The 27,875-nt window shown below is 35.5% G+C and overlaps 1 protein-coding gene across 4 annotated transcripts in view; it reads right to left on the bottom strand.

Annotated features, from left to right (window-relative positions):
* LOC101890185 (uncharacterized) overlaps positions 1-27,875 on the bottom strand; it is a 93,059-nt gene that overhangs the window by 50,812 nt on the left and 14,372 nt on the right. The window lies entirely within an intron of this gene.

Here is a 27,875-nt window from a genome sequence, read left to right as displayed (position 1 = left end):
TATAGATCTGGTATCCAGCAATATGTAATTGTTTTTGTAAACAAATACTACAAGAGTACAATACGTAATACATGGTACAAACTTTAGTATTAATTTTACGGTTAGAGTCAGATTTCTTAATTTTAGTGTTGGGTTCAGAACTTTTGTGTAGTATTGAGATATGTAGTTGGATTCGGTAATACGTACCGTAAATGTTCAATAGGTACTAAATGGTACTAAAATTTCAATAGGATCAATATTGTGGTGTGGGGTAGAAATAGGAAGTAGTTTAGGAAATTAATAATTACGTGAACGAAGAGTACCAAATTTGGTACTTGGTATCTATGAGCAGGGTCTACTTCTTCAGACTACGGACATCTCTAAAGCACTCGTCCGACAGCTGTTAAAATTATTCCAGTGACAGCTCATTATATTGTTTACAAGCGTAAAAAAATATTTTGATGAGAACTTTCCAGAACAAAAGTTATTCGTTATGGAATTCAAGCGTGATCGTGTGATTTATTTATATTTGGCTGGAAAACAGCAAGTGGCTATCGTTAGAGCACTCCAGCATTTGAATGTGAATAAATCTTTTGATACTGGTAGCGTAGCCCAACGTGGACGGAAGACTACAGCAACATCAGCAGAAATGGTTCGAAAAGGAAAGAAGCGACTTGATCGAACCCCGCGTCGCAGTGGCCGTGAGCTGAGCTTATCGCAATATTCCATTCGGCAAATATTGAAAAATGAGCTGGGGGTAAAGCCATTGAAATCCCAAAAAATGCAAAAACTTACACCCCAACGGAAAGAAAATAGAATCAAAAGAGCTTAAGAGTTGCTTCGTTTGGTCAAAAGTGGTAAACTGCGGAATTTAGTTTTCTCCGCAGAACAGTTAATGATTTCTTTTATTTTGTTGTTGTAAAATAGTCAGCTATTCTTTTTGTTTTTATAAAAACAACGTTTGTTTTTTTTTTGTGGAGAATGATGGTAATGTTTACCAGGTGGTATGGCAGGGAATTTCCAGGTTTTGGAAAGAGCCACCAATCCTTATCAGCTCCCTTGTTTTTTGTCTGGGACTTTTTCTCCGGGAGTTCTTATACCCTACAACACTATGTGTTGGGGGTATTATAAGTTTGGTTGGGACAGAATTTATGTAACACCTCGAAATATTGGTTTCCCATATAGGAAAGTATATATGGATCTTCCTAGCTCGCTGAGCTGAGCCGATCTAGCTATGTATGTCCGTCCGTCCGACCGTCTGTCCATGTTAATTTGTAATCACGCTACAGGTCGCAATTTTGGCCCGAAATTTTGCACGAAGGTGGGGTTAGGGCCAGAATAGAAGCCTATTTCTTTTGGAGATGATCGCCAAATGTTTAGGGGTTGAAATGGACCAAATACTGAAAAAAATGTCGTATTTAGCAGTAGTTATACAGGTCGCAATTATAGACCAATCGACGCGGAATTTTGCATGTAGCTAGAGTTTAGGGCGGGGAAGAAGCCTACCAATTTGGGTGATTTTGAAGCCTACCAATTTGATTTTGTAAAATTTTCTTTTTTTCAATTTTGTCATATTTTTGGCAAATTTTTATTTTGAATTAAACATTTGGTAATATTTCTACAGCTTACAAAACTAAGTAGTTAGAATATCAGGATATCATATACAGATCGCATTTATAGCCCGCTCCTTACGAAAGTTTGCATGGGGATAAGATGAGGGTCTGAATAGAAGCCTACTCTTTTTGGAGATGATCGCCATATACTTAGGGGTTGAAATGGACCAAAAAACTGCAAAATTGTCAGCAGGTCGTAATTATCGCTCGATCCTCACGCACATTTGAATGGGGGTTACTGGACATTGCAAAAGCCAAGCAGTTTTGGATGGTCATCCAAAAATATTCAATATGTGAAATAGTTTGCCAACTTTTGTAGACAAAATACGAAAATGTCCATTTCAGTGACTTTTTGGAGAATTCACAAATACAGGAAAGACGCACTTCTGACTATTTCGTTAACGCTGATTTCGTGGAAGAATATAGTCAAATGTCTGTATCTCATATAGATGCGTTTCAGTCAAAAACCAATAATAAATGTTAATCTTTTGCCACTTCTGAGAGATTATAGGTCTTTGGGAAATATTTGTTCCAGATCTAGGAAGACCATTTAAGTGCAACATCTACCAATAAATTGGAAATGAGCAAATTAGTTTAAGTTGCTATTATTCGAAAATTAGAGAACGAAACCTGATGGTTTTCTTTTATTATTTGTCACAATATCTTGTGGACTTCTGTCGAGTATTTCGCCTATATAAACTGTATGGTTTATTATAGTGTTGTAGGGTATTCAACGATCGGCCTCGCTCGACTGTACCCTTTGCTTACTTGTTTTTAAATGACATTCTTTTATATTCTCCCCAGGAGTTTTTTTTTTTTAAATATTTTCTTTTATAATAAAGCTGTTGTCAATTTTTGAAATGTAGGCATTTGTAGAGTACTTGTAATCCTTTTTTATTGAACGAATATATATTCTGCATTCTTTAAATACGGCTTAGAAATTATTTTTACAATGTGTTTTTTAGTAAAGTATTGAAATATAATTTAAATTTGAAATTTTTGCCCTTTTATAAAGGCGAAGGTCAATTGTTGATGGATATTTGATAATTTTCACTTTAAGTTCAACTCGAAAGATAATAATTTGAATTTGTTTCCATTTTAAGTTTCGCAAATTAATTAGTTGCCATAAAATATTCACTTAAGTTTGGCCATTTCCAATTATTTTGCCTTTTGACTAATTTGTCAATTGTCTTTTTTTCAAAGCGTATACCGCCAATTGTTACGAATTTTTTCTATGGCTGTCTACCGACTTTCGCTTTCTTTGGGTCATTTGTTTAGCTGTCGAACTGCCTTCTATGGGAATCGATGGATGGGCTTTTGTTTTATTTTATTTGATTTGTTTGCGCTATTGTTTTGTGGGAGAAAGGGGGTGGGTGAAAAAGAAAACATTAGCCAATATCAAGCGAACCCTAACTTTGTTGATGACAGACATGAAAACCCCTTTCCCTCCCCAACTCAAATATGTCAAACAAAAGGAAAAAAATCACTATCCGTTTTCAAACTTTTCGATTTTATATTTAGTGTTACCTCATTTGAATTTATTGTCCCTTAAAAGGTCCTGTGACAATAGTTGTTATTGTAAAACTTTGTGGTAAATGTCGGAGAGGCCAACAATATGAAAAAGAGAAATTTACATAGCATTATGCCATGAATATGTTTCTTCTTTTATGAAATCACAAAAAATAAACGTACGACCCATTGACCAACATTGACGATTCCCCCTAGAAACAACAACAACAATACAACCTCAGCAAAAAAAACCTTCCATGGAGAATGAGAGTGAAATGAAATCAAGATAAATATCTGAGACACATAAAATGTTATTGATAAATTTTTCGATAAAAACAAATGTAACAAAGCAGGGCATAGCAAGTGGAGGGGCAGACAAAAAATAACGTTGGAAAAAAACAACAAAACAACCGAAACGATAGACAACAAAGCGACATGGCAAAAAACAACACACCCCCACATTTGCCGGATGGGAAGGAGGTTGGGAGGTACAGCTGGTGGAATAAGAAGTTAAAGCCACCCAAAACAGTTGGCGTGTGGGCATAGCCCTGTGGGATATTGACAGTGGCGCTAAGAATTTGTTGTTATTTCGCCAGTTCTTCACTCATTATTTATGCAAAACTGTTTATGAACCTTCAGCTGTGTGCGATTATTTCATACAAATCCATGGCGGCGGCGTGTGCTGCCTAAAAATGAAATCGAAATTTGCATAAAAAACTTGCATGTAATCACAAAATAATAGCCATAATGACAGGAATATTTTCTAACTTAGTGTTGAATGGGCCCCAAATTTAGGGGTGGGAGGCAAAACGAGAGATTTGGTTTTGGGAATATTTTTCATGTCACCGAAAGTATATTTTCGTTTGAGAATATTTCACCCAAAAATGAATTAGAAATAACTACAATATAACCCGAAAAATATAATTTTTATACCCTCCACCATAGTAAAGAGGGTATATTAAGTTTGTCATTCCGTTTGTAACACCTCGAAATATACATTTTAGACCCCACATATTTTTGATCAGCACAAAATTGTATGTCGATTTAGCGATGTCCGTCCGACTGTGGAAACCTACGAAGTAGGTTGATAAAATTTTACTGAAATATGTATTATGTCTGCAGGATTTTTGGTATTGAAAATGGATGGTTTAGGCCCCATATAATGGTACCTCCCTATATTCGGTATTTTGGTGATTTAAGCGACATTATTCACCGGAATTGTTTCAAATTTGGTATTTGAAGTTCGTAATGGATACTACAGCCTACTTAGCGACATTATTCACCGGAAATGTTTCAAATTTGGTATTTGAAGTTCGTAATGGATACTACAGCTTATGACAGAAAATTGTCTATCCCACGTTTTGGTATAGCCTCCATATAATGGTACCTCCCTATATTCGGTATTTTGATTCGGTATTTTTAAGAATTTATTAGAATTTTAACGGTTTTATTTTTTGGAAAATTACCAAATTCCAAATGGTTGAGGGTATTCAAAAATCGCCTGGCCTCAAGGCTTTTTTACTTGTTTCCCATAATAACATGAAAAACTCAGTATTATTAAGAAAGTAGGACTAAAGCTAGAAGTCAGATGCATTGGCGTTTTGAATGTTTACATAGCAAAATAACTTAAAATTAGGGTATAAATAATTCCCCCTTCTTCGACTTTTTTGAAATTTTCGGATTCAGAATTCGACTATTTAATCGATAACAAAACGAGGATTCTGTTGATCGAAAAATAAAATCTTTAAGGGAGTCACAATAGGGGTTATTTTGATCCTTTTTACACCCTCAGCCATATGGCTACAGAGGGTATATATCATTTGATACGGTCAAAACGTGCCTAGTCAAAATAACGGTTTTAGACCCAAGGTCTCTTTGGACCAAATCCGTTTCAGAACATTTGGAGTCGATCTAGCGATGTCCGTCCGTCCGTCTGTCTGTCTGTCTGGCTGGCTGGTGCGCACTATAACTCTTGAAGGGAGTATCCGATTTGGTCCAAACTTGATACATCATAATATTTTTGTCGAGTTCGGAGATGGGCAATATCGGTTCACTCCTTCTGGTACCTCCCCCACAAAAGGTCGAAATTTTCAAAAAAATTTTTTTTTGCACAGAAAGAGAAGCTATAAACCGATTTTGCCCCAACTTTGCAAATCTTAATATTTGCGTCAGTGTTAGGTCAAGTGTGAAAATGGACAATATCGGTCCACTCCATCAAGTACCTCCCCCACAAATGGTCAAAATTTTGAATAATTATAACTCTCATAATATGTGATGTAAGAGTCCGATTGTCTTCAAATTTCACACATGCCAATATTTATGGTAGCCCATGGTCTGATGTTAAGACGGAATATATCGGTCCATTCCTTCTGGTACCTCCCCCACAAAAGGTCGAAATTTTCAAAAAATTTATTTTTTGCACAGGAAGAGAAGCGATAAACCGATTTTGCCCCAACTTTGCAAATCTTAATATTTGCGTCAGTGTTAGTTCAAGTATGAAAATGGACAATATCGGCCCACTCCATCAGGTACCTCCCCCACAAATGGTCAAAATTTTGAATAATTACAACTCTCATAATATGTGATGTAAGAGTCCGATTGTCTTCAAATTTCACACATGCCAATATTTATGTTAGCCCAAGGTCTGATGTTAAGATGGAATATATCGGTCCATTCCTTCTGGTACCTCCCCCACAAATGGTCGAAATTTTAACAAATATATATTTTTTGAACAGAAAGGGAAACGATAATCCGATTTTGCTCAAACTTTGCAAATCTCAATATTTGCGAAAGTGCTAGGTCAAGTGTAAAAATGGACAATATCGGCCCACTCCTTCTGGTCCTCCCCCACAAAAGGTCAAAATTATGAGTATCCATGAAGCTCATAAAACGCAAAATTATCATCCGATTCTATTCAGACTAGGATGATGTATTTTATCTGTATTAGATGAAGTGTGAAAATGAAATACTTCGGTCCGCTGTATCTGTTACCTGACGCATATTTCCATTTTCCGAAAAGGTGCACATACCTCATATAAAGTACAAGAATTAGTCGATATAGTTCAAATCTGTCACGTTCGTAACTCAAGGCTGAGGGTATACATCTGTCGGCAAAACCGACTGATACTATTTTACTTGTTTATACCGTGTTTAAAAACTCCCTTTAAACGGAATCGTAAAAAATCAAAATATTCTGCATAATCACACTGTACGACTAAATTTAATTTTTACAATATTTACGGAAAAACTTTAGCTAATTATGAAAGTAGAGCTAAGAAAAAAGACATATGTATGGGAGTTTTTTAAGTTTACATGCCAAAGTTACAACATTAGAGGGTAAAAGTTCATTCCCCTCCCCACTCTTTGGCATCTTTGGACTAAGATGCCTCGAAATCCGAGTATATTATTTTTATAGGTGTAAATAGATATATTCGCCAATACGAGAAATATTTTGGTCAAATCCTCGAGCGAGACACCAAAGTTTTATTTTTGGTCCTTTTTTAACATGTGTCTAAAAACTCCATTTTAACAGGATCCGAGCAAGTCAAAATATTCCAGAAAAATTATTTGCCATAAAATTCTACTGTAGATCCCAGAAGATATCAGAAGTCTTAATCTTGGCTATACGCAAGAAATGAATATACATTAAAAACAAATTTTGGGGTTAAGGTCGCACTTTATGCGAGTTTATGCTAAATTCTCATTCAAAGCATAATTTTGGAAGAATGACGTCAAAGATAAATATATTTCTCATCAAATTTCACTACAAGTCCTCGAAGAAAAGAAAACTCTATTTCCATTGTATATCAAGAAAATACAGGGTAACAAACCTGCAACCAAATTCAGACTGCTGTCATTTCTAAACCACTCGTCCGACAGCTGTTAAAATTAATCCAGTGACAGCTCATTATATTGTTTACAAACGTACAAAAGCATTTTGGTGAGAATTTTCCAGAAAAAAAGTTATTCGTGATGGAATTCAAGCGGGTTAGAGCACTCTAGCATTTAAATGTGAATAAATCTTTTGTGACTCATACCATCGCTCGTTATCGTGATACTGGTAGCGTAGCCCGACGTCAAGGAAGTGAACGGAAGGAAACCGAAACATCAGCAGAAATGGTTCGAAAAGTAAAGAAGCGACTTGATCTAAACCAGCGTCGCAGTGGCCGAAAAATGGCTCGTGAGCTGAACATATCGCAATATTCAATTCGGCAAATATTGAAAAAAGAGCTCGGGTTAGAGCCATTAAAATGCCAAAAAGTGCAAGAAATCACACTGCAACAGAAAAAAATAGACTCAATAGAGCTAAAGAATTGATTCGCTTGGCCAAAAGTGGTGACATGCCGAATTTGGGTTTCTTTGATGAGAAAACATTCGTTGTCCAGCGGTTTGTAAACAAACAAATTGATCGTGTTTACTTGCCAAAGAGGTCAGCTGAAAATGTGCACCTTCGGTTGGCCACCAGAACTCAAGCGCCGGCCATGATGATGGTGTGGGTGGCCATATCAGCCGATGGTCGCTCTCCGCTCATATTAATCGACCGTGGCATCAGAATAAATGCTGAATATTATCGCAAAAATATTCTGGAGGATGTATTAAAGTCTTGGACATGGAAACACTTTGGCCGCAGATCTTTGACATTCCAACAGGACTCAGCACCATCGCACTCAGCACTCGCCACCCAAGAATGGTTACAAAATGAGGTTTCTCGCTTCATTTCTAGCGCACAATGGTCAAGCAAGGTTGGTACTAAAAAATACCAAAGTGTCGATCACCTCGCCGGGAATGAGCCAAAATACCGCAAAGCAACATTCGAGCAGCGTGTCACGGTTTCATTGCCCGTTTGAAGGTCATAATTCGTGTCAAAGGTGACCAATACGAACAAATCTAAACTTATTCATAAATTTGATGCTATTTTCGGCATTTTTTGCTTTCGTTTTGCACAAGTCATTTGTTTGGCTCAAGGACGAACCCTATTGAAATTGGAGATAAGCGGTCAAAATTTGGATATAACTCCCATATATATATTCGTCCGATTTGCCTTTTTTGTGCACCAAACGTGTGATATCAGCCCAAATAGTATGGAATTTTGCACAAACAATCAAAATAGGCCTAATAAAAGGTATGCCAAAATTGATCGAAATCGGTTCAGATATAGCTATAGCTCCCATATTTTTTTGTCCTCCGCAGCCGTAATATGCACTATGTAACAACAATATTTGGGGAAATATATCAAATACAGCTCAGAACTAACTTTGCTAAATTTTATCGTATCGAGACAGATTTGGATATAGCCCCTATATATAACCCCGTCCGATTTGCCTTTTATTGTGCACCAAACATGTAATATTATACCAAATGGGAATTGGTCTAGAGGCTAGTATGTCAAATTTGTGAAATTCGTGAAGTTCGTTCAGATATAGCTATAGCTTCCATATATATTGTCCATCCGATTTGTTATATTTGTTCCCCACAGCCGTAATATACACACCGTAACAACGATATTCAGGGACATATATCAAATAGAACTCAGAAATATCTTTGAAGCTCTACTAAATATGCAAAGTGGTGTAGGGTATCATAAAGTCGGCCCCGCCCGAATTTAAGACTTTCTTCACTGGTTTTATCTCACCCTGTATTAGCGTCGGTCAGCGCTGAGATTTGAGCCGGAGATTTTAGATTTAAAAATCAAAAATTATTACTTGCCTTACAGATTTGACAGGTATAACTAATTATTTTTTTACACAATGGTAATGTAGTAAATATGTTGATATCAATATTTTTTGCCTACTGATAATATAGAAGGTATGTAGTTGTCATAAATTCAGTCTCAGTCAGTCTCCACCTCACACTTTAAAAAAATATAGACTAGCAATTGGTTGCTACTATAAAATAATAAAAGACCTAAACATTTTGTGAACCAATGTAATGATGCATTTACCAGTAGTATGAAATCTAGATGGGGCCCTTTAAAGTAAATTTTTTTTCACAGCATGTAGTATTTCTGGCTTACTTAAAGGAGACCTCCTGATATAGATATTTAGTCGATTTTAGAGATCACACCTATAAAAATGTCTTTGGAATTAAACTTGGATTGATATATTTCTTGTTCAATACCTTTAGACTTTGATAAATCTGTTATGACGAACACCATCTATGCCTCAATAAAATTTCGTCATGAATGTTTCGAACTCCATCAAACCGTACAATAAGTACCTAGTATCAAGACATAAACCTGAAATCAGCGAATTATGTGATCAGAGGTTTCATGTGGTCTGCCAGCAAACCAAATAGTAATAATTTTAGATAAATATTAATATGGAATGGGTTTTAAAATGAGTTTTTTATTCCATGGGATAAAATATAAGTAAAGTGTAAAAGTTGCAACAAAGTTAGGGTTTGGAGTCCCAGTGTTGTCCTCGGGACTACGTGGACCGTCTGTGTGTATAAAAAAGGTTTTATGTCGAGGTACATATATAAATATCAATTAAATGATAGCTAACACATAATTTTAGGGTCATGTGACTTATTTTTATATTTATAATTATTTTTTTTTTTTGCTTTAAATTTAAATATTTTTTAGGAACGCTAAAATGTAGGCTATAGATGCACTAAATATAAAAATTAATTAGTCCATCTACATATGAATTTACAATGTTTTATTCATATGTCACTATATTTCTATAGAATTAAGATTATGCAGTGTATGGGAGAGAATCTTTTAGGTTCAAAATTTATGAGCTCTTAAAAATGTGCTATAAAAATAATAAGCATAAATTAGAAATACTCATATTGGAAATAATCCTAATATTATGTATAAGGGTTTATTTGACGTATATGTAATGGACGCGACACTTTTAATCTTGGGTTTTCTAAATCCCCTAAACTTTACATTTAGTATAAGGGAAAATGTTCTCTAAAATTGGCGAAATATCAAAAGGATCCCTTAAGGTATTATTTGCCATAACGAGCGCCATCTAGATATCAACATTGTATGACAACGTAGTTGCCAGCTATATTTATGTACAGGGTTGCCCATATTCGACGGACCTTTGGGCCCATTCCAATCGACGAGGCTTGTTCGCAGGCAACATTCTTTGCGTCAATTGAATTTTGTACGGGAACAAATGCAAATCAATGCGAATAATCCGTTGTAAAGTGGACCGAGCCATGCCCAACTGCTGAGAACGGCGTTTTTGGGATGTTCTTGGGGAACTCTCAACACTGGCTCGTACGGCAGCGATATTCTCGGCCGATCGCCTTGGTCGACTTTTATATGGCCTCTTCGGATTAGAAAGAGCCTTACCAGTCGAAATTTTTTTCGTATAAACGCTTAATGGTGTTCTTCGAAGGCGCACTTCTCACATTTTTTCATGTTTTAAAAGCACGTTGAGTTTTCACAATTGACTTCTTCTGTTGAAAGTAAATTTCAACTATTTCAGAGCCTCGCGTGGCGTGTATTGGTTCACGGTAAAATCTGCTTGGACTGACGCTTCAAACGCGGAATGTCATTAAGCGATGTGACATCTCTGTCAAAAGTTATGGCGTTGCCAGATGAGTCCGTCGAATATGGGCAACCCTGTACATTTAAGGGTATATTTTAAGGAGGTAAAAAATTGCAAACGTCATTAAGTTGCGGTTTTCAATAATGCAACTAGAAATGGCAGTCCCAAGATAAGCAATCTATATTTTATGACGGACTCAAAAAATCTGTCAAACGCTAAAGGGCTCATAAAACAATGATTAATTTATCACAAAAATGTGAGCCATTGAAAGTCGATTTTGTTCTTTCTCACGCACTGTGTACATAGTGAAATTATCTCACAAATAAATCTCAACAGTCTTTGCTTTGCTTTGAAAATTGTTTAACTCCTAAAAATCTCTATAACATTTAACTACGCAGCCAATTAAAATGATTATAATTCATTTATGACTCTCCTCCCACTACCATTGTCGTGCTCTACCCCTTCTACAAAGAGGAACAAAAAAAATTGCGTTTTTTATGCTTAATTATAACAATTTTTCTCTTTCTTTTCCTCCTCCTCTATTTACAAAAGTTGTAATTAAATCTTGGGGAAAATTTTCATTTTCGCAAAAAAAAAAAACAGCTACGATCATTTTCAAGACAGAAAGAGAGAGAGAGAAAGAGAAAGAGAGACAGAAGAAAAAGACAATGATGACATCAACACTGTCGGCAATCATTTCTCAAGACATTTGCTATTGTTTAAGCCCAATTTAGCAAGTTCTTAACAAATACTAATAATAATAATATTTATTTATTTTTACATACACATGTGTGAGTGAGTGTATTTATTTAAGTTAATTGCAATTTCCTTGTACATTTAAGCGACAACAACGACGACGACGACAAACAATTACGACCCGCGAAAAAAACTGAAACTTTTCAAAAGTGATCTTTTGATTGTGAACAAACAAATGAATACTTGTGTATGTGTTTACAGATCAAGACCAGAATCAAGAGTGAAAGAAAGAAACGAACAAATAATGCCCAGGAACAATGAAATAATTTCCAAGATTATTGTGCTCTAGAGGGGGTCGTGTATTGTGCGATAAATATCATTAACACTCAGGGCGAATTAAAAAAGCTATGACCTTGGAAATTGGTGAGAAGATCTACATTGAGGCAATAATGCGGGATATACACAGATTTTTGGAATATCGCCTAAGAAGGTTTTTAAAAAAACTCCAAAAAGGTACTTAAACTTAGCGCCATCTTTATATAGTTATTGGGCAAACATGTAGTTGTTGGGGAAAAATAAATCGACTGTGCATACTTTTAGGCGCGAAAAATACTAGAATCACTTAGCGGAATACAATTAAAAAAACTAGCACGAATTAGAGGTCTTTCGTCAGCGAAAAGTCCACATTAAAATTAAAGATTCGTTTCAACATTTGGAGTCAAGCCTTCATAATACTCAAAATGCACAGTACACGGTGAAATAAAAAAACTGCAACCAACTTCAGACTGCTGTCATTTATAAGCCACTCGTCCGACAGCTGTTAAAATTATTGCAGTGACAGCTTATTATATTGTTTACAAGCGTACAAAAGCATTTTGGTGAGAATTTTCCAGAAAAAAAGTTATTCGTGATGGAATTCAAGCGGGATAGTGTGATTCCTTTATATTTGGCTGGAAAAACACAAGTGGCTATCGTTAGAGCACTCCAGCATTTAAACGTGAATAAATCTTTTGTGTCTTGTACCATCGCTCGTTACCGTGATACTGGTAGCGTAGCCTGACGTCAAGAAAGTGGACGAAAGAAAACAGCAACATCAGCAGAAATGGTTCGAAAAGTAAAGAAGCGACTTGATCGAAACCCGCGTTGCCGAAAAATGGCTCGTGAACTGAACATATCGCAATATTCCATTCGGCAAATATTGAAAAATGAGCTCGGAGTAAAACCATAGAAATTCCGAAAAGTGCAAGAACTTACACCGCAACGGAAAGAAAATCGATTCACAAGAGCTAATAAGTTGCTTCGCTTGGCCGAAAGTGGTAAACTACCGAATTTGGTTTTCTCCGATGAGAAAACATTCGTTGTCCAGCAGTTTGTAAACAAACAAAATGATCGTGCTTACTTGCCAAAGAGGTCAGTCAGCTGAAAATATGCACCTTCGGTTGGCCAACAGAACTCAAGCGCCGGCCATGGTGATGGTATTGGCCGCCATAACAGCCGATGGTCGATCTCCGCTCATATTAATAGACCGTGGAATCAGAATAAATGCCGAATATTATCGCGAAAATATTCTGGAGGGTGTATTAAAGCCTTTCGTACGCCAACAGACCGCAGACCTTGGATATTCCAAAAGGACTCAGCATCATCGCACTCAGCACGCGCCACCCAAGAAGGGTTACAAAATGAGGTTCATCGCTTCATTTCCAGCGGACAATGGCCACCGAAATCTCCGGATACCAATCCGTTGGACTATTATGTCTGAAGTATTTTGGAAAGTAAGGTTGGCACTAAAAATAACCAAAGTGTCGATCACCTCAAGAAAGCGCTTCGCCGGGAATGTGCCAAAATATAGCAGAGCAACATTCGGGCAGCGTGTGACGGTTCCATTGGCCGTTTGAAGGCCATAATTCGTGCCAAAGGTGACCAATTCGAACAAATCTAAGCTTATTCTAAAATGTGATGCTATTTCCGACATTTTTTCTTTCATTCAATAAAATGAAAAAAAAAAATGTAAATATTATGGCAGTTTTATATGCAGTGAAATTTGACAAAGAAAATTTCAGAAATTGCAAAAATGGATATGCTTATTGGAAATGACTTCCCATATTTGAAAATTAATTTTCCAAAACCACCTCCATATCTCAGTTCCAAAAACTAGCAGAGAGAGAATTCCAGTCCCATCTCTTCACCTTATACCAAATTTAGTACTATTTACTACTATTCGTACAATTATAGTACACAATTTCTAAACTACCTATATATCTCAATTCCAGATACCAACAGAGACCCTAATATCGAATTTGGGGGAATTCAGCTTCAGTACTATTACGTACTTTTCGTACACATATAGTACACATTTCCAAACCTACCTCCAAATCTCAACCTCTGATACTAACAGTGATATCCATATCAAATTTGTATCAAATTGTATCTCTATCCTTTCACCCAATACCAAATGCAGTACTATTTTGTACTTTTCGAAGCCACCTCCGTATGTCAAGACTACACATAAGTAGCGACTATAATATAAAATGTCAACCTTCAAGCAATATCTATTCACCAATTTGTACCAAATATAGTACTATTTCGTACTATTCGTGCATATGTATTACACACTTCCAAAATCACATCTTTATCACAAGCCTACCATCAATAGGGTCCCCAAAACAAAATTTCAGATTCACCCTAGACAAAACTATTTAAAATTTAGTACCATTTAGTACTCAGGACCACTATCAAACTTACTTTCTGAAATTGATTCTTATTCCAAAATGTCAAGTTTTCAGTTCTATCTGCTCCCATAATACTAAATGTTACGATTTTAGAAGTTTAGCACCATTTTAGAACTTTTCGTGACCAAAAAGTGCGAATTTTCAAAATCCCCTATCCCGGGGATTCTCATTCCAAATTCCGGAAATTTAGCTCATTCCATTTGTCCAATGAAAGGTATTTAATTTTTAGTACATTTTAGTACTTTTCGTACACTTTTACTACGAATTTAGGAAAACCTGGCATTCGTAAAAAATTTCAAGATTCTAGCTTCAGCCGTTTCGTCTGGGCGTAGTTTCTTGACCAGTCAGTTATTTCACCGCAATTTCATATATTTAGATGTCAAACATCATCGTATCCAACATCTGAGTAGCCAGGGATGGCCCGGTAAGCCCTGTCCCCTCTGACATGGTAGATTTTTAGAAGTTTTTTTACAACATTTGGCTTGAAAAATCTCATCATTTTTAGAGAAAAACAAGTAAAAAAGCAGTAAGTTCGACCGGGCCGAACTTTGAATACCCTCCACTATTGGAACGAATTAGAAAATTTTCAAAAAAATAAAATCCATTAAAAAATTCTGTTAACATACAAAATGTAGCCGTTATATTGGGGTCTATACGACGTGGACATACATAGGCATTGTTTATCATAAGCCATTACCATATTCAAATTCGAAACTTTAAATAAACGGTGAATAATGTAGCTAAAATCATCAAAATATCGTATATAAGGAGATGCCGTTAAATTGGAGCTGTGCGAAGATCTGGACCAGCATAGACAATTTTCTGTCACAGGCTGTAGCATCTATTACGAACTTCAAATACCACATCTCAAACAACTTCGGTGGGTATTGTACCTAAAATCGTCAAAATACCGAATATAGGGAGGTACTGATATATGGGGCCTATACGAAGACCTGGACCCGCACAGACAATTTTCTGTCACAGACTGTAGTTCCCATAACGAACTTCAAATACCAATTTTGAAACAATTCCGGTGAATAATGTCGCTAAAATCATCAAAATATCGAATATAGGGAGGTACCGTTATATGGGGGCTATATGAAGACGTGGACCTGCACAGACAATTTTCTGTCTTAGGGTGTAGTATCCTTTACGAACTTCAAATACCAAATTTGAAACAATTCCCGTGAATAATGTCGCTAAAATCATCAAAATACCGAATATCGGGAGGTTATATGGGGGCTATATGAAAACGTGGACCTATATGGCCCATTTACGAACTTAACCTGCCTACTGGAAAAATAAACATGTGTGCAAATCTAACTCAATTCATTCGAAAGATAGCGTGATTACAACAGACAGACAGACAGACGGACATCGCTAAATCGACTTAGAATTTTACGCTGATCAAGAATATATATACTTTGTTGGGTCTGATATGAGTATTTCGAGGAGTTACAAACGGAATGACAAAGTTAATAAAAATAAATAAAAAATGATTTCCCGTTCCTTTACGACCACCTCTAATATACAATTGTCATCTTAAGCTAAAACATGTGCCCTCTACATGTGCCAATTTTCTTTTGCATATGACAAACGCTTTAAGTGTGAATTTACAATAAATGACAAATGTATCTACATTCATACATACCCACATACGTATATCTTAGTGGCGGATATTAAACTAAACTGTCCCATGCCGTGTGTCGCTGCTTTAAGTAAAACATATTTTATGGGTATTTGCCATTCCTAAAATTTGTACGACCATTGCGATTTGTTTCAACATGGGTTCGTAGGTATGTACTGGCACTGCGGCGACGATAAACATATTTACATATTTACTCAATGTTTGTAAATTTTTACAAGTACGGGTCTTAAGTTATCGTCCAACCGAATGAACGAACGAACGAGCGGCAAACGTATGCTTTATTGCTCATGCCAGTTGAAAATAGATGAACTGATAGGCAGTCAGTATGCCATTAAATCGCATAGACTTGTCGCGCACACAATAAGGTGAACAAAGTATAAGACAACCATTGCGGGGGTGGAGTAGGTCTCCCGGTTTCTTAAACGACCGCCCAACAAATGTCGCCAATGACAGAGTATGTAAAATAAATGCTGTTCTGGTTGTAAGAAACGGAAACGCCAATTGAGTTTAAGTACCAAAGACATGCTGTGCGTCTTCGTTTTTTCGACACTTTTTATGCTTTTCCGCATGAAATGAAAAATGAATGAAAATATTTTATGCAAAGCTTTTATTTTGTTTGTCATAATGGGTTCGGCGAAAAATTCAAAGGCGAATTGGTTACTGGACCTTATATTTGAATTACGCTCAAGGAATTTTATTAAAGACTAACAAGTGTCAGCTACTTCGTCAGCGAAAAGTCCATTTTAAAATTTTAGATTCATTCCAACTGTTTGTGTTAGGTATTTATACCCTACACCACAAGGTGGTCAGGGTATTATGTCTTTGTGCATTTGTTTGTAACAGGCAAAAGGAAACGAGATAGACCCATAGTTGGTTTTGATGATCTGCATAGAATAACTTTCTGAGTTGATTTATGCATGTCAGTCCGTCTGTCCGTCCGTCTGTCCATGTATTCTTGTGAACAATATGCAGGTCGCATTTATTATCCGATTGAGATGAAATTTTGCAAACAACATTTGTTTGGCCCAAGGACGAACCCTATTGAAATTGGAGAAAATCGGTAAAAATTTAGATATAGCTCCCATATATATCTACGTCCGATTTGCCTTTTATTGAGCACCAAATGTGTAATATCAGCCCGAATAGTATGGAATTTTGCACATAAAACCAAATTAGGCCTGAAAATAAGTATGCCAAATTTTATCGAAATCGGTTCAGATATAGCTATAGCTCCCATATATATTGTTCATCCGATTTGTTATTTTTGTCCTCCGCAGCCGTAATATGCACTCTGTAACAACAATATTTGGGGAAATATATCAAATGCAGCTCAGAAATACATTTGCTAAATTTTATCAAGATCGGTTCAGATTTGGATATAGCTCCCATATATAACTTTGTCCGATTTACCATTTATTGTGCACCAAACGTCTAATATTTGTCCAAATGGGATGGAATTTGGCACATACGACCGAATTTAGTCTAGAAGGTAGTATGCCAAATTTGGTGAAGATCGGTTCAGATATAGTTATAGCTCCCATATATATTGTTCATCCGATTTATTGTATTTGTTACCCACAGCCGTAATATGCACTCCGTAACAATGATATTCAGGGAAATATATCAAATACAGCTCAGAAATATATTTTCCAAATTTTATCGAGATCGGTTCAGATTTGGATATAGTTCCCATATATATTTTTATCCGATTTTAAATAATTTTCGCACCAAATGGGCAATACAAGTCCGAATTTAAAAGATACAAATGCTTCGGCATATTTAGTCCTTTGAACTTTAAGTTATAATTATAATCATAGCGTGTATGATTGAATTCTCCAATAAAAACTTTTAATTATTAAGTGGAGCTCAGCTTAATTAGCAAAGTTGTGTAGGGTATCATAAAATCGGCCCCGCCCGACTTTAGGACTTTCTTTACTGGTTTTAGTACTCAAAATGCACAATTTCTTCTGTTTGACCATTTAGTAACAACCATTTAGTAACAAAGCCACCAAAAGGGACCTCAATACCAAATTTCGGGATTCCAGTTCTATACATTCACATAAGTACTACTTAGTACTTTTCGTACAATTATAGTACAAATTTTCAAAATCACATCCGTATCGCAATTCTAGATACCAATAGTGAGCTTAATATTCAATTTCGGGATTCCAACTCCATCACTTTCCCCAAAACCAAAATTTTGGTACCATTTGGTACTTTTCGTATAACTGTACTGTACTGTTCGTTTGCAAACCTCCATGTGTCAAGGCTTCACATGGACAGCGACCCTAATACAAAATTTCAAACTGCAAGCACTATCGGTTCACCCCAAATCAAATATAGTATCTTTCAGTGCTTTTCGCACCATTTTAGTACCAAAACCACCTCGGATCTCAATTTCAGATACCAATAGAGAACTCAATATCAATTTTGTGGATTTCAGCTGTTTTCTTTCACCCGTTATCAATTTTTTTTGCAAAACTACCACCCATATATTAACCAGATACCAATAGAGACCTCAATATCAAATTTCAGGACTATAGCTCTAAACATTTACCCAATACCAAAATTTAGTACTTTTCGAACAATTATAGTGCACATTTGCAAAACCAGCTCCAACCTTAACCACAAACACAAACACCAACGTTGACATCTATATCCAATTTCACGAGCTCTATAAGCTCTATTCTTTCACCCAATACCAAAGTTAGTAATATTTAGTGCTTTTCGAACAATAATAGTACCCATTTCCCATACCAACCCTATATTTCAATTCCAGATACCAACAGAGACCTCAATATCAAATATGAGGATTCTAGCCCTATCCGTTCACACAATTCCACATTTTGTACCATTTAGTACTTTTCATATAATTATGGTACACATTTACAAACAATCGTTAAATCACAAACATAGATACCATACAGTTCGCATTTATTGCCCGATCCAGATGAAATTTTGCGCAAATCATTTGTTTGGCCCAAAGACGAACCCTATTGAAATTGGAGATAATCGGTCAAAATTTAGATATAGCTCCCATATATATCTTCGTCCGATTTCCTTTTTTTGTGCACCAAACGTGTAATATCAGCCCGAATAGTATGAAATTTTGCATATACAACCAAATTAGGCCTGAAAATAAGTATGCCGAAATTTATCGAGATCGGTTCAGATTTGGATATAGCTCCCATATAAAACTTCGACCGATTTACGTTTTATTGTGCACCAAACGTCTAATCTTGGTCCAAATGGGATGGAATTTGGCACATACGACCGAATTGAGTCTAGAAGCTAGTCAAATTTGGTGAAGCTCCCATATATACTGTTCATCCGATTTGTTATATTTGTTACCCACAGCCGTAAAATGCACTCCGTAACGACGATATTCAGGGAAATATATGAAATACAGCTCAGAAATATCATTGCCATATTTTATCGAGATCGGTTCAGATTTGGATATAGCTCTCATATATATTTTTATTCGATTCAAATTAATTATGCACCAAATGGGCAATACAAGTCCGAATTTAAAAGATACAAATGTTTCGGCATATATAGTCCTTTGAACTTTAAATTATAATTATATTTATATATAATTATAATTACAATTAATTATTTATAATTATAATTAATTATAGCGTGTATGTTGAATTCTCCCATTAAAACGTTTAATTGTCATACGGAGCTCTACTAAATTAGCAAATTGGTGTATGGTATCAAAAATTCGGCCCCGCCCGACTTTAAGACTTTCTTTACTGGTTTTCAACATCCTTTAGATTAATGTTATATAAGTCACTTTACATATGGACCAATCCAATATCCCTATAGCCTAATAACTTCTAAATAGGGAGCAATTATATTGACTATGACCAGCTCTGTAAAGATGAGAAGTCTTAATTTTTGAAAAAATTCAAGTCAAATACCCAAAGAGTTAAACGTTCCAAAGTAGACCTAACCGCTTGATTTCTATTTTGAAACCGCCACTTTATGTAAAGCAACCATTCGATTTGACACATTTTTGACATTTAATGTTTTTCTCATAGGAAAAGGTTTTGTTTTCCCAAAATTTCCCATTACTTTACCGTTTATGAAAATAAACTTTATATAGCTCATCATTAAAAAAACAATTACTACAACTTCCATCACTCTTCCTCACTCCCTCCATTAATGCGCCATAAATCATTTCATCCGTTAAAGTTTATTAGCAATTCCCGTCTATGATAATCTCTAAAGTCTGCAAAAATATGTCTGCAGGAGTTTTTGTTTTTCGCCATAATGTAACAACAACAACACATGTTCCACAAAACAACATTCTACCGCATTCACATTTCATTTATGAGCGCGTGATTTGACGAGGTTTTCAAATCTTCAAACCACAAAAAAAATAACGACACACATATTAAAAAATACTTATGGTAGCAAAATGAAATATTAATAATAAACCTGGTGTTTTTTCTCAGGAGTTTACAAACCTGAATAAGTCATAAAGGGTTTGACACCCCGGAACGGTGTATTGGATTATGTCAACGATGTGGATAATTGAGTTTGCGTGGGATCCCAACCAAAAAAAAAAAATGTGGGTAGAAAAACAAAAACATAAAATATGCGTACCATCAGCTATTTTTTGCTAAATGATACGAAAAATCGCTTAACCTTCAGTAAGCGGAAAATCCCCAAACGGAGAAAAGAAGAAATGTGTTGCAAAAAAAAAAAAAAGAAAACAAAGCATAGACGGAAATCTGCGATGCAAGATAAATAATTTAATTTGCACAGTGGTTTGAAATTAAAGAACTTACTGGCAACTTTTCTAAGAAAAATATTAATGACTCCAACCGAATCACAATATTAATAGGGTATTGAGTAAAAAACCCAGTGAAAAACAGTAAAGAAAGTCTCAAAGGTAGGCGGGGCCGACTTTATGATACCCTACACCATTTTGCTTATTTAGTAGAGCTGCGCATAACAATTAAAAGTTTTTATGGAAGAATTCAATCATACACGCTATGATTATAATTATAATTTAAAGTTCAAAGGACTAAATATGCCGATGCATTTGTATATTTTAAATTCGGATTTGTATTGTCCATTTGTTGCACAATTAATTTGAAATCGGATAAAAATATATATAGGAGCTATATCCAAATCGGAACGGATCTCGATAAAATTTGGCGAAGATATTTCTGAGCTTTATTTGATATATTTCCCTGAATAACGTTGTTACGGAGTGCATATTACGGCTGTGGGTAACAAATATGACAAATCGGATGAACAGTATATATGGGAGCTATAGCTATATCTGAACCGATCATCACCAAATACATCACATATACACATACTAGCTTCTAGACTCAATTCGGTCGTAAGTGCCAAATTCCATCCCATTTGGACAAATATTAGACGTTTGGTGCACAATAAAAGGTAAATCGGACGAAGTTATATATGGGAGCTATATCCAAACCTGAACCGATCTCGATAAAATTTAGCAAATGTATTTCTGAGCTGTATTTGATATATTTCCCCAAATATTGTTGTTACAGAGTGCATATTACGGCTGCTGAGGACAAAAATAACAAATCGGATGGACAATATATATGGGAGCTATAGCTATATCTGAACCGATTTTGATTAAATTTGGCATACATATTTTCAGGCCTAATTAGGGTGTATATGCAAAATTCCATACAATTCGGGCTGATATTACACGTTTGGTGCACAATAAAAGGCAAATCGGACGAAGATATATATGGGAGCTATATCTAAATTCGTTCGTCCTTGGGCCAAACAAAAGATCTTTGCAAAATTTCATCTGGAAACGGCAATAAATGCGACCTGTACTTTGTTTACAAAAATACATGGACAGACGGACGGACGGACGGACGGACGGACATGCATAAATCGGCTCAGAATGTGATTCTATGCAGATCATCAAAAGGAATTATGGGTCTATCTCGTTTCCTTCTGCCTGTTACAAACAAATGCACAAAGGCATAATACCCTGACCACCTTGTGGTGTAGGGTATAAAAATATACATTAAAAAAAAAGATCTTAAGGCAGGATTTATTTAAATTCCACCTAAAAGGGTACGAAAAGTACTAAAAATGTATTTTTTTTGTATTGGACGAACGGAATGAGCTAGAATTCTGAAATTTCGAATGAGAGTTATTGATAGAGTGTTGGATAAATGTACCAAAGGGTAAAAGTTCCAAAATGGTACTAAACTTCTAAAATCGTACCATTGCCTATTATTTGAACGGAAAGAGCCAAAAACTTGAAACTGGTATGAGAATCAAGGTTGGAAAGTGAATCTGATATTTATGAAGTGATTTTGGAAATGTGTACTAAGTGGGAAAATTGTACTTAATGGTACTAAATATAGAACTATTAGGCTTAGGGTGAACGAATTAAGTTGGAATTTAAAAAAATTATATAGCGATCCCAGTTGATGGTAGGTTTGACATAAAGAGGTATGTAACGTGTACTAAAAGTACACGAAATATAGTAAACTAGTACTATATTTGGTACAATTTGGTATTTGGTGAAAATATAGTGCTTAAAATCTGAAATTTGGTATTAGGGTCGCTGTACATATGTAGCCTAGTCATATGGATATAGTTTCAGAAATGTATTACTATAGTTGTGCGGAAGGTACTAAATAGTACTAAATATTAAGGGATTACTGATTGTATCTGTGTTTGAGATTTGGCGGTGGTTTGAAATGCTTTCTATATTTGTACGAAAAGTACTTAATGGTACTAAATTTGGTATTGGGTGAAGGATAAGAGTCGAAATCCTGAAATTGAATATAAATGTCACTGTCGGTGTCTGTGTTTAGGATATAGTGGTGGATTTAGAAATGTGTTCCATAATTGTGAGTACTAAATATTACTAAATTGTTTATTGGGTGAAGGGATAGTGCTGAAATACTCAAATTTGATATTGAGGTCTCATTTGGTATCTGGAATCGAGATATGAAGATGATTTTTGAAAATGTGTACTGTACTACACGCGCACGAAAAGTACTAAATAGTACCATATTTAGTACAATTTGATATTGGCTAGTGGTTAAGCTAGTGGTTAAGATCTAAAATTTCGGTCGCTGTTCATGTGCAGCCTGGACATATGCATGTGATTTCGGAAATGTGTACTGTAATTGTACGAAAAGTGCTGAATGGTACAATAATTGGTATTGGGTGAAGAGATAAAATAAAGAATGAAGATACAATTCTGAAGTTTGATATTTAGTTATTATTGGTATCTGTGTTTGAGATTTGGCGGTGGTTAGGAATTGTGTTCTATTTTTTTATACAAAAAGTATTAGATGGTACTAAATTTGGTATTGGGTGAAGGAATAGGGCTGGAATTCTTAAATCTTCTTAAATTTGGTATAGAGGTCTCAGTTGGTGTCTGTCTGTGATAGAAATAAGGAGGTTTTGGAAATGATTTTTTTTTATTTGAAAATGGTACGAAAAGTACTAAATTTGGTACCGGGTGAAGGAAAAGACTTGGAATTTTGTACAGCAGTCCCTGTTTGTGGTAGGTTTGTGATAAAGTGGTGGTTTTTGAAATGTGTGCTAAAAGAGCACGAAAGGGACTAAATAGTTCTATCTTTGTTACAATTTGGTATCGGGTGAACAGATAATCTGAAATTTGGTATTAGGGTCACTGTAATGTGTAGCCTTGACATATGGAGGTGGTTTCGGAAATGTGTATTACTGTTATACGGAAAGTACTGAATGGTACTATATTTGTATTGCGCGAAGGAATAGAGACAAATTTCTGAAAATTGATATTGCAATTATTGATAGTACTGATGGTATTTGAGATTTGGCGGTGGTTTGGAATTGCGACAGTCAAGGATAGAGCAGGAATCCCAAAATTTGATATTAAGGTCCCTTTTGATATCTGAAATTGAGATATGGATATGGCTAAGAATTTTTTTTTGCACGTTCTTTCCAAAAACATCATGTTGTATAATATTCACATTAATGGTGATCAACAAGCAAAATTTGAAAATTCTTGCTCTATGTGCAAGCATAGAATTCTAGTCAAAAGCACAAGTTTAAGTTTTCAAATAATTTTTAGCAGAAATCTTCAAAAACCCCACCAATCTGATGTCTGGCATGGTAATGCCTAAAAATTTAGAATTTTTGCCCAACAAACAAAGTTATAATATTTTTTGTACCTTTTTATACAAAGTTTCAAAATCCGCACATCATCACCCACACAGAACTATTAATGTGCTTCATATTAAAATTCTAGCCCTAAATTTCATATTATTTTGTAACAGAAATGGGAAGCTTTTGTTTAGTTCTACTCAAATTTTATATATTCATTCTTGTAGAGCTTTAAAATTAAATTTCCTTTAATGAAAATTTTAATAAAAGAAATCACACTCATTTTGAGGTCTGACTAATAAATTCCCTCATAGTAAAAAACCACAGTTTGTGTTCGACGATTATGATTATCGACTACGTTCATATAAATCTGGATCTGGTGCAAACAAACCATGGAATAAAAGTAAAAGTTCTCTGTGTACCACACACACCTTCGTACGCATAAATAACAGTACACATTCATACGGCCATTATGTACGTTAAAATGTTTGTTACTTAGTTGTTTTGACAAAAAAAAATCCAAATTCGTTGAAAATGTGAAAATCACGTTCGAATAACAGCAGTTCGAAAAAATATAAAACTGAAAAACAAACCAAAAGCCCGACAATCATAGATAGTGAAATTCTGAGGCAAGCAAAAAATTTGAAATCACCTTCACTCACATACACACGAAAGCACGCACCCACCCAGTACATTTTTTTTTATTAAATTCAAAGCGTCCAACGACGTGTCACCATCTAAATAGATAACCAAAGCGAAATGATAAATTAAAAAAAAAAAAACAAGAAATTAAAGAAGATATATTTTTTGGTGTGAAAGAATAAGATAATAACGAATGGTCATTAATGCGTTTTAACAGCATTTTTACCGAAACTATCATAATTTGGAACACAGTGTCATAAAAAGAAAATAGATGAAGATATGACAAAATAGAACGTGGGTTGTAATTTATGGGGATCGTAATTGGAAATGATTGCTGGATTGGCTTGCGAATATTTTTCCAACTAATATCACAAGACTTTTTAGAAAATATGAAAAAAACATCATGCTGGATTTTGTGGAAGGAAAACTTTCAGGATCATGGTTGGTCTAAAAGAAAATTAAATCCACAATAAGGTCCTTAAAAATATTAAAAAAAACTGCGATTATTGCTGGTCCTTAAAAAATATTATTTAACAATCACGATAAATAATTATACCCTCAACCATATGGCTACAGAGGGTATATACAGGGTGGAATAAAAAAACTGCAACAAAGTCAAAAAACGCCGTATAGGGTAAGTGTGCCTAAGTTCGGCATTTCCCAGTAGTCGGCACTTTTTATGTTTAAGCCCATATAAATGAAACTATTATAACTAAATGTATTTTGTATACTTCAAATATATTGTCAGCTATCTTTGTGTACAATTTCGCTAAGAAAAGATGATTTATTCTAATAAAAATTAAATTTTTGTCTGTGAAGGTCCTCAACAATCCATATTCTTAAGAAAAGTACAATAAAGACGTCGAATCAGTTTAACTAAACAATAATATTATATTTTAATGAATTAATTTATTATTATTATTAATTATTCTTACAAAAAAATTGGTATGCCCACTGTTGGAGCATGCCATACCGACAATTCGCAAGTGGTGCCGACTACTGGCACAAAAGCATTGTTTTAATAAAACTACAAATTTATGAAATTTAATAAAAACTTATTAAAACTTTATTTATTATTGCAAAAACTATACAAAATTTCGAATCTGAATAAATTATCTTTGTAATAATTGGAACGTTTTACTCAGAATGGTGAGCGATTAAAAACGCGAAAATCCTAAAAGTGCCGACTACTGGTACACTTACCCTATATTTTTTTAATTTTATTAAATCAAAGCGGAAATGTCGGAAATAGCATCAAATTTTAGAATAAATTTAGATTTGTTTGAGTTCGTCACATTTGGCACGAGTTATGGCCTTCAAACGGCCAATTAAACCGTCACACGCTGCCCGAATGTTGCTCTGCGGTATTTTGCCCCATTCCCGGCGAAGCGCTTGCTTGAGGTGATCGACACTTTGGTATTTTTTAGTGCCAACCTTGCTTTTTTAAAATACTCCAGACACAATAGTCCAACGGATTGGTATCCGCAGATTTTGGTGGCCATTGTGGCATATGAAGCGAGGAACCTCATTTTGTAACCATTCTTGGGTGGCGCGTGCTGAGTACGATGGTGATGAGTCCTGTTGGAATGTCCAAGGTCTGCGGCCAAAATGTTAGCGTGCCCAAGACTTTAATACACCCTCCAGAATATTTTCGCGATAGTATTCGACATTTATTTTGATGCCACGGTCGATTAATACGAGCGGAGAGCGTCCATCGGTTGTTATGACGGCCCACGCCATCACCATGGCCGGTGCTTGAGTTCTGTTGGCCAACCGAAGGTGCACATTTTCAGCTGACCTCTTTGTTTACAAACTGTTGGACAACGAATGTTTTCTCATCGGAGAAAACCAAATTCGGCAGTTCAACACTTTCGGCCAAGCGAAGAAACTCTTTAGCTCTTTTGAGTCTATTTTCTTTCTGTTGCGGTGTAAGTTCTGGCACTTTTTGGAATTTCAATGGCTTTACCCGAGCTCATTTTTCAATATTTGTCGAATGGAATATTGTGATATGTGCAGCTCACGAGCCATTTTTCGGCCACTGCGACGCGGGTTTCCATCAAGGTGCTTCTTTACTTTTCGAACTTTTTCCATGTTAATTTATAATCACGCTACAGGTCGCAATTATGGCCCGATCCTCATGAAATTTTGCATGGAGTGGTATGGTCATAATAAAAGCCTATTGTTTTCAAAGATGTCCGCAACATATTTAGGTGTTGAAATGGACAAAAAAAAAAAAAAAATGAAAAAAAATCCTGTTTTTGCAGTCATTATAAAAGTCTCAAATAGAAACCAAAGGACACGAAATCTCGCATGAAGTTGGAGTTTAGGACAGCGGGTAGAATGGACCAGTACTATTCTACCGAAATGCTAAACATAAATTACAGGCGATATACAAAATGCAAAAAAGGCGAACTTCTGGCTTTTTATGCTGATTTCGTTGACGAATATAGCCAAGTATCGTAGACAAGATAAAGCATATAGATGCGTATAAATATAGAGATACAGAGGGTCCTCCTGCATTTGAAGATGATCGCAAAATATTTAGGGATTCAAATGAACCAAAAAAAGAAAAAAAATCCTGATTACACAATTGAAGCCAATCGACACTCCTGAGAAGAGAGTTAAGGAGAGGGAAGAATTCCAGAATTTAGGATGACCATTGGATTATATTTAACTGCGAAATGGACCACAACAACTAATAGCACGACGGAGTGCGTAAATATTGGGCAAATGTCCCTGGCCAAAATCCTGAGGGTAATATCTGGGCAGTGCTCTGTGACATAATTTCAAAAGCGAAATCTTCCAAAATGGATGTGGACATAAGGGGACTTCTAACATATTGTAGTGTTGTAGGGTATCACATGGTCGCCTCCCCCCGCACGACTATAGCCTTTGCTTACTTGTTTAAAGTGTTCAAATATTTTGCTAATGTGTTTTTTTATACCCTACACCACAAGGTGGTCATTTTATACCCTACACCACAAGGTGGTCAGGGTATTTATCTTTGTGCATTTGTTTGTAACAGGCAAAGGGAAACGAGGTAGACCCATAGTTCCTTTTGATGATCTGCATAGAATCACTTTCTGAGTTGATTTATGCATGTCAGTCCGTCCGTCCGTCCGTCTGTCCATGTATTCTTGCGAACAAATTGCAGGTCGCATTTATTATCCGATTGAGATGAAATTATGCAAACAACATTTGTTTGGCCCAAGGACGAACCCTATTGAAATTGGAGATAATCGGTAAAAATTTAGATATAGCTCCCATATATATCTTCGTCCGATTTGCCTTTTATTGTGCACCAAACGTGTAATATCAGCCCGAATAGTATGGAATTTTGCACATACAACCAAATTAGGCCTGAAAATAAGTATGCCAAATTTTATCGAAATCGGTTCAGAAATAGCTATAGCTCCCATATATATTGTTCATCCGATTT

This window comes from Musca domestica, unplaced genomic scaffold (genome assembly GCF_030504385.1).
Source record: "Musca domestica strain aabys unplaced genomic scaffold, Musca_domestica.polishedcontigs.V.1.1 49, whole genome shotgun sequence".
Taxonomy (NCBI): Eukaryota; Metazoa; Arthropoda; class Insecta; order Diptera; family Muscidae; genus Musca; species Musca domestica.
This window is presented reverse-complemented; position numbering and strand designations above follow the sequence as displayed.